The sequence below is a fragment of the Ictidomys tridecemlineatus genome, chromosome 14 (assembly GCF_052094955.1).
Source record: "Ictidomys tridecemlineatus isolate mIctTri1 chromosome 14, mIctTri1.hap1, whole genome shotgun sequence".
In the NCBI taxonomy this organism is placed as follows: domain Eukaryota; kingdom Metazoa; phylum Chordata; class Mammalia; order Rodentia; family Sciuridae; genus Ictidomys; species Ictidomys tridecemlineatus.
The window spans coordinates 67,617,164-67,626,325 of NC_135490.1; the positions used below are offsets into that span (position 1 = coordinate 67,617,164).

Below are 9,162 nucleotides of genomic sequence, written 5' to 3' on the forward strand. Positions count from 1 at the left end.
TGGTTCATAAGGCTAATATGTTCCTATGGACATGTACCTCTGCCTATGCTCCAGATAGGGCCGAATGTGTTCATATAAATAAATTTGTGTATCTATAATAAAAGAGAGAGTGTATAGATGCTGAAATTACAACAGCGGTTATCCTTGAAAGATGGGAACATTGGTAATTATTATTTGTTCTTTATTGTCCACATTTTTTGCAATACACATATTATCAGTGAGAAAGAGCATTGTTAATTTTAAAAGACTAATTCTGACTTGATAAATATATTTAGCATAACAATATGAATGTGTATTTGCTTAGGTGAAAATGGAATGTTGCCATTGATATACTGTATTTTTCTAGCAAAACAGACCCAGTGCTTGCTTGCCTGTAGTTAGTATTCACCCAACCATACCACCTAAATGTAACACATTTGTTAACCAATATTTTAACATTTGTTAACCAGTATTTCTTCAAACACAGATGCAGCATTGAGTTCAAACACTTACTCCCAGTGCAAATAAGAGGATGATTCATTAGCAGATCTTAATGATGTTTCTATCTGTTTGACTCCACCTGCATCTTATAAATAAGCAAGCAAAAACAGTGTACCATAAGATAGTAACTATTTATCAAAAGAAATTGTATCTGGCTGGGCCCGCCTCCCCGCCAGCGGAGCCCTGGGGGCCCCAGAAGTGATGAAAGCTGCAGCCCAGTCCAGGTCACGCCAAAGCCAGTTCCCTTTTAAGGGGGAGCCTTGAAACAGCACCCGGGTTCCATGTTTGCATCCACCTCACAGGGAGGAAACTCCATGTTGCAACAAAGTTTCCTCTGCGCCCCCTCCCTCCCCCTCCCCCTCCCCCTCCCCCTTAGAACCTGGCTACCCTCCTCTCCAAAGCTCCCGGAGATCCCTCCCTCCCACCCCTCCACTCCCCCACCTCCACTCCCCCCCCCCGCCCCATTCCGGCCCGAGCTGGGGTGGGGGGTGCGGGGGGGTGAGGCCGGGCACCCAGGCCAGAGTCTGGTCAGAGCCGAGCGCGCCCGGCCCCATGGACAGCTTGGCCATCATTACTCAGATCAGCAAGGAGGAGGGGCAGGGCCCGCTGCGGGGCAAAGGTGACCAGAAGTCAGCAGCTTCCCAGAAGCCCCGGAGCATCTTCCACTCACTCTTCTGCTGTGTCTGCCAGGATGATGGGGAGGGCTGCCAGCCCATAGCGGGGCACTCGTGCTCCTGGAGGAGAATGGCGCCATCCCTAAGACCCCAGTTCAGTACCTGCTCGCTGAGGCCAAGGCCCAGGACTCGGACAAGATCTACGTGGTCATCGACCTGGAGGAGACCTTGGTGCACAGCTCCTTCAAGCCAGTGAACAACGCTGACTTCATCATCCCAGTGGAGACTGATGGGGTGGTCCACCAGGTCTGTGTGCTGAAGAGGCCCCATGTCGACGAGTTCCTGCAGCGAATGGGCGAGCTCTTGGAGTGCGTGCTGTTCACTGCCAGCCTTGCCAAGTATGCAGACCCAGTAGCTGATCTGCTGGGCAAATGGGGGCCTTCCGAGCCCGGCTGTTTCGGGAGTCCTGCGTCTTCCACGGGGGAACTACGTGAAGGACCTGAGCCGGCTGGGCCGAGACCTTCCGCGGGTGCTCATCCTGGACAACTCGCCTGCTCCTATGTCTTCCATCCAGACAATGCTGCACCAGTGGCCTCGTGGTTTGACAACATGAGTGACACCGAACTCCATGACCTCCTCCCCTTCTTTGAGCAACTCAGCCGCGAGGATGATGTGTACTCAGTGCTCAGGCAGCCGAGGCCCGGGAGCTGGTGAGGTGCCACGGGGCCTGGACCTGCCCCTGACTGAAGCCCACACCTCCTACCACGAGACTCTGGGCACCTGCCCAAGAGCTCTTAAAAAACCCGCCAGCTGTGCCCATTGGTGGCCCTGGGGAAGCAGGTGTCTTCCCCAGCAGCCCTGCCAGGCTGTACCGAGGACTGTACACCCCTGGCTCCCTGTGTCAGTGCCTTCGAACCTCCTCCCCACTTTTCAGGGGACCTGGGGGCCCTGCCTGCTGCTCCCCTTTTCTGTCCCCTCTCTTCATGCTGCCATGTTTCTCTGCTGCCAAATTGGGCTCCTTAGCCCCAGTTCTGCTTTTGGGGTGGGGGCAGGATTTCTGTCATCCCATACCTTGGAGCCCCAGCCTGGGAACAGTGTACACCAAGTGCCTTTCATAGAGCCCCATCTTGCCCACTCAGTTTTCCCAGGGGCGTGGCTACCGTCATAGCTCCTGCCTGGACTGGCCTGCAGGTTGCTGAGGTCTAGGCTGGTCCAGGGGGAACCAGTCTCTTCTCACCCCCACACCTCCCTTGGAACTGACAGAGGCCCCACCAGTTCCTGTCTAGGCAGGGGAGGGATCCGAGGGAAGAACCTCTTACCCCTTGTGAAGGGAGCAAGGGTCTGTGCTTCAGGACTCCACAGTCCAGCTTCTCCAAGGCTGATGTCTGCTCCTTATGTCACCCAAGCTGTGACCCCTTCCTTCTGCCTTAATTACCCCAAGGCCCTGGAGCTTGGCTCCCCATTTCTGAGTATGGGGACATAGGCGGGACCGCTTGTGGTGCCATATAAGTATGTATATGTGTATATAGATTTTTAAGGGATGGAGAGAGGGAAGGGTGGGCATAGAGACACCCTCCCTTGCCCCTTTCCTGGGCCCAGAAATTGGGGGGAGGGAGGGAAAGGATTTTTACATTTTTAAACTGCTATTTTCTGAATGGAACAAGCTGGGCCAAGGGGCCCCAGGCCCTGCTCCCTGTCCTTCACAGCCCTTTTGCTCCGTTCATTCAAAATACACTTATTGAGCACCTTGTGTGCCCAGCACTATAGGCCACCAGCTAAGTGGGGGGGTCTCCACCCCTAATTGATGCCTTCTCCACCCACCCCAGACTTCACCAGTGCCTTTGGGGTATCTGCAGGAGATGGAAACTTCTTGTGAGGTTTGGGGGGTCTCCAGGAAGCTGGGCCAAGCTGTCCCTGTCCCCTGTGCCAACCCACCCACTGCAGCCTCCTCCCTTGCCCCCTGCTGGCTGGGGGAAGCTCCCAGAATGTCCGCCTTCCAACTCTAACTTGTTTCTGAAACTCTTCCCCACACTTGCTGAGTCAGGAGGTCAAGGCCTTGGGCTCTCCCCGGGGTGGAAAGGTCAAGTGGACCACAAACCAGTGCCAAGGGAGTTGATGGGGGGAGGGAGGATTTGGTTGACCTGAAAAGGGTGACCTTCGCATTTAGTGCCTTCTTGGTGTCCCAGAGCCTCACCGTGTAACAAGAACTAAAGAGAAAGCCAGACCCCCCTAAAAAAAAAAAAAGAGAGAGAGAGAGAAATTGTATCACAGCCTTCCTGGTTAGCTGTAACTCTGAACAAAATCACATATAGGCTTGGTTACTTTTACACACTATGTAGAAATATTCAACAAGCTGCTGTAATCAAGAATAAGGACCATGCAAGCCAGCAGCAGAAAATAATTTATTTCTTCAAGCCCATGGTACATTTATCAAGATGTTTTGTTACCATTAAAAGTCTGATCTTGAGCTTGTGCATGTGTGTGTGCATGCACATATCGTGCATACGTGAGCTTGTGTACTATTATGACTTTAGTAAACTTCAACATTATGCAAGTATTACATGTATTTATTGATTATATTCAGTGTTTCTAATGCTTAATCTTCATATCAGGGAATAGAGCTGGGTGAGGAGAAGTTTATTGGTTTATATTATTAGTTATCTATAATTATTGCCTCGATTCCAATCTTTGAAATGAGTGCTATAGACACAAATTCTATCTTAGAGCTTTATGTAAAAATATAATCACCCATAGTCTTATCTATAATTTCCTTTGTATACTGTATCTATTGGCAAAGTGAAGACACTTCCTGGTTAATTATAAATGAAGACAAACCAGAAATAAGTATGGACAATGGTTTTGAACGTCTTTTATCTTTTGATCTAGATTAGAGAAATCCGCTGGCAAGGCATTGTAGAAAACAAGCCAGAGACTTTCTCTACATCTTTACTTTCCCAAGTAAGCAAAAGAGAGCAGTATTCAAGAGACAACTCAGGTAATTTGCTGCTCTCATTCTCACAGACTGTTATCAAGGGATTCAGAGTTTCAGCAATAGTCAGGTCAGTTATTTCTTACTAGAAAATAATTGAAGTCAACTGATCTCTATATATCAAATTGTATCATATATACCTACTGGATAATCTAGAGTCCTTCTGCAAACAGTGAATCATAGTCCAGCATCAACAAAGAATGAGTGGGTGTTCCAATTAAAACAGGAAAAGAAAATAGTCCTTCTTTCCAGAACGTGGTCTTTCATTACCCGTTTTAACTCATCTTTAAAGTATAAAATAATTACATAATTATGTGGCTTGTGTCTAAAGTCTGAACCCCGTTCCTTGCAATAATATCAGTCTTATATTGTTAACATCATTAACAACTGGGACAGAGGTACTGCTCTCACAGTATGCTCACAGGCCTGAATGCTTGAAGACATTAAATATCCTCAGATCCCTTTACAGTTAATAGTGAGAAAGGTTGCAGAGAATAAGGGGTCAAGTGGTAATTCTTGGCAATATTCGAGTTGGGGTCTGACAATGTAGTCATGTCATTGACAAATGCACTTTATTATGCTTTGGTATGATGTTGTACAGAGGAAGTCTATTGGACAAGGTAAATGCTCACTCTACAATGCAGAGATTATAATCTGAAATACATAACACTGATTTAGGCATCTATAAAAAGTACAAGAAACCATATAGGATCTAGCAAGGCAATACAATGTCAAGAACAAAAGTAATCAGAGGAGACAATATTGTGGTTTTGCAGCTTATTGAGATTTAACTTATCTTTGAGTTTATATTCCTTCAGAAAGGAAAAAGTGAAAGAATCTTGTCACATTTCCATAATCACATTTGTAAATCAGATTTTTAGACTTGTTGGATGAGGACATTTCTGGAATGGGGGGAATTTCTCAAAATAATATATAAAGGAATTATTATGCAGAACAGGCAAGGGAAGCTGTAAACCTTCAACTCAGACCGTGAAGGCTGAAGTTAAGAAAAGCAAGCATTTAACCCATGTCTGAAATATAATTTCAAAGCACCAGGAATGTGGAGTGGAGAGTGGCATGCATCTTATGGGCATCTCACCCCTCCTGTTCTTATTTCTTCCTCTCTGAGGCAATATCTACTTACTGTGTCAGGAGCCTCCCTTTGCCCTGATAAAGCAGTTTCTGATAAGATAGATTGTACCAAGTGGATGTATTTTACTCTTTTTAATGATCGCTACCCTGGATTACAAAGTGGAAATACTGTAGAGGAGAACTGCCATCCTTTTGATGGAGCACTAGGCCAGTAGTGACCGCCAGGAAGCCAGGAAACTGGAATTTGTATTGCTGCTGGTGATGAGCATTTTGCAGATGACAATGATTAGTAATGAGAATCGGATAGCTTGTTAAGAAACAGGCATATTTTATCTGCCTTTTAAATATCTTCAAAGTTGTGTATTCTCAGTGGCCTGACAAGTGTTTGGCTCGGTGGTCATGTGCCAGGCTCTCCCACAGAATGGTCCTTATGTATCTATCAAAGATGCTGGGATTTCATGTGTTTGACACACACACACTCTATTCTGGTATGTGATACCACTGAGTCAGTGGGGTTTGCAGGAGGTAGCCTTAGGTGACAGGCAGCATTTCCTTCTCCTCTTTCTGAATACAGCTATACCTTGGTATCTGCCCCGATCCCCCACCCAGGAAAACAAAATCCAAGTCCCTGATATAAAAGGGTGTTAGTTTTTGCATAAAACCTGCACATTTCTTCCCTTATACTTTAAATCTAAATGCTGCATAAATAGTTGTCATACTGTATTGTTTAGTGACAAGAAATAAAGGTCTATGTGTTCTGTACAGATGCAAAGTTCTTAGAGTGACTGTACCTTACAACAATTGATTATGTATTTTGTGAAGAAGTACTGAAGAGTTTGAAAGCTCCCAACATAAAGAAATGATGATTGTTAAAGAAGACAGAAATACTAATTACCCTAATTTGGTCATCACATATTGTATATATTTATCAAATCATCACCATTTGGCCCATAATCACAATAATTATGTGTCATGAAATTTTTTTAAAAACTAGTTTTCAAAGAGACATGGAAAATAAATAAACAAACCTAATCATTCAAAAACATGAAAAGAATTAAGGAAACACCAGGATTGATTTGCAATAGTGGTAAATTAGCTTGTTGAACTAACATTCTCTCAGATTACAATGATAAAATCTGGATAAAATGTTGTATATAGTTAGACAGAGATGCACATCAGTGTATAATACACAATATAGGTCCACAATAAGTGAATGCAGGTTTCACCTGTACCCACTGACTGGAGAGTATAGGAGAGATTTAGCCTTCTTCAAAAAATATCATTCTTCAAAGGCACACATTTGAATCCCGTCTCAAATTACCATTATGATTTCTAGTATACAACTTTAAATTCAAAAGAAGTATGGAGCAACAAGAAAACCTATTCAATACACAAGACAAAAAGCAGACAGTAGAAACAGTCCCTCAAGTGCTCAAAATGTTGTCATCAGCAGACAAGGTATCAAAAACTGCCTACATTTTTTTCAACTATTTTTATTCTATGTTTCGTTAAACCATGGAAGTTCACAGGTATAAGGGCCAACTGTATAATCTGGAGCAATATGTGTGGGGCATTTTCCTTGAAAACAGTACATGAGAACAAGAAAGTTGTGTGTAAACACGAGAAAACAAAAAAGAAGGAAAGTGTAGCCGGAGGGAATCTGAGTTCAAAGCTGGACATCAGGGCTGGGGTTGTGGCTCAGTGGTAGAGTGCTTGCCTAGCATGCATGAGGCACTGGATTTGATTCTCAGTACCACAAATAAATAAATGAATAAAATAAAGGTTCATCTGTGTTTATAATATACATACACACACACACACACACACACACACACACACACACACACACACATACATACATATACAGAAAACCTGGGCATCAGAGGTGAAAGGGGACGGGGATACAGTAAATAGATAGAAATTGAAGAGGTGCATGTGGTTGAGAGAGCAGAGCTGGGAGCAGGATTGAAGAGGCTGAGATCAGATAGTTGACAAAATCACAATTTTGGAATATGTACCAGGCTATGCTTTAATTTTTTCAATTAGGAAGTACAAAAGAGTATACATAGCTTCTATTTTCAGCTTTAAGAGAAAAAAATAAAAGAAAACCTCACGAGTTAAGGAAATAAAACCCTGCTGTATGACGCCCTCACCCTTAGCCCCTCTCTCTCCCACTATAGATCAACTCCATTTGGAAACTTGAGCTGATTGTTTCTATACTCCTGTACCCCTTTGGTACATATGATGTATCCCTAAACAATATGCTATTTATTTTTGAGTAGCTTCAAGTTTTAGATTAGTGAGATGGTACTCCCCTATGTCTTGTGTATTTCATGCAACTGGATATGTATGTATGAGGTACAACCAAGCTGATGTGTGTAATTCTGATTCATTCATGTTCCCAGTTGTATGGTTTTTGCTATATGACTATATCAAAGAGTATGTAGCCGTTATTCTACTTGAGAACCTTGGATGTATATCTAGTCTGTAGACCTATGCAGACAATGCTTCCCTCTCCATCCTTACCCTTGTTACCTGGTACAGATGATCAGGAGTGGCTCTAGGGAACACACAGAAGAATATACTAGATAAGAGTTTCAACACCCATCTTGACCTTGCAATGCCAAACGCATTTTAAAACTGTAATAACGAAAGCACACTCTCCTTAGTACTAACTGATCCATGGCCTCCCCTGCTCAGCAACACTTCAAACTACTTTCAAATGTTTAACTTCTGACCAGGGAAAAGGGAGGTAAAATGATATTTTATGAATGTTTCATATGCTTGCATTTAAAAAGTCAACTAGTTCAAGGAAGCTTGCTACAAAAATTAAATTATACATTATTTCTCAGAGGCAACTACTTAGAATTATTGTTAACAACAACACAAAATGAGGGTGGGGGCATTTCCACCTGTGCTTCAATAGCTGCATCTTGATTTCTCAAACTGAGTCATTGCTTAGTGTGGCTCTCATAGAAAATGAGAATTTACTGTCTCATTCCTTGGGTCTTCAATACAACATGTAAATTTCCCAGCCCCCCCATCTCTAAATGGTTATCTTGCATTGTTGTTTTGATATTGGGAATTTAACCTAGAGGCACTCACATTCTACTATTTAGCTATATCCCCAGCCTTACTAAATTGCCCAGGATGGCCTCAAACTTGTCACCTCTCCTGCCTCAGTCTTTCAAGTAGCTGGAAGTACAGGCATAAACTACCACACCCATTATGTTGTACTCTTGCTAGATCATTATATGATTTTTACATTAGCATAACAATATGAAGGTTATTCACAGATGAGCAGGTGTAGCATGATTCCTTTTATTACTTTATATTTTATTTTACCTGGAGAATTATAGATTTTGTTTTTCTGAGTTCTGTTTTCTGTGTTTAGTTTTGGTTTGTCCTAATCACCCATTCAATCTCTAAAAAAATTGTCAGATATGAAAATGTTTCTTTATATATTCAAGTGTGTTAGGTGTTAAGTGTTCAGTGCTGGTTGTCATCTGAAATCCATCCTTTACTCTTCTCATATGCTTTTTCTGGACTGATTTCTCTCTAGACTAGTCTGCATCCTTGGGAATTCTCATGACCCTAACATGAATTTCTTCTCTAAATGTCTTAAGATCTTCTTGTTTTCTTTGTTGTTCTTTATTTTCACTCTATTTCTTTTTGTTTATCTATTTGGGAACCATAGAACTTCTTGATTTGGAGGATTGGTGTCATTACTCATTAAAAATTTTCAGCTGTTATTTTTTCCTGTGTTACTGCTCCAATAGTTATATATTTTTATTAGAATTAAGATTAAATATATACCAACCAATGCTGCTCAAATTTTATGCTACAAAGCAATCAGCCAGTGGACTCCTTATAGCACAAATTCATATATTCTCTTCTGTTGTTGTTATATACTAAGAAATATTAAGCCTATGCTATTGATTTGTAGACCATGTTTAGACTAAATTGTATTAGGTCTTCTCACTCTAC

The 9,162-nt window shown here is 42.7% G+C and overlaps 1 pseudogene; it reads left to right on the top strand.

Moving 5' to 3' along the window:
- Positions 1 to 996: 996 nt before the first annotated feature.
- Positions 997 to 3,318, top strand: LOC144370484 (carboxy-terminal domain RNA polymerase II polypeptide A small phosphatase 1 pseudogene; annotated as a pseudogene).
- The last annotated feature ends 5,844 nt before the right edge of the window (positions 3,319 to 9,162 follow it).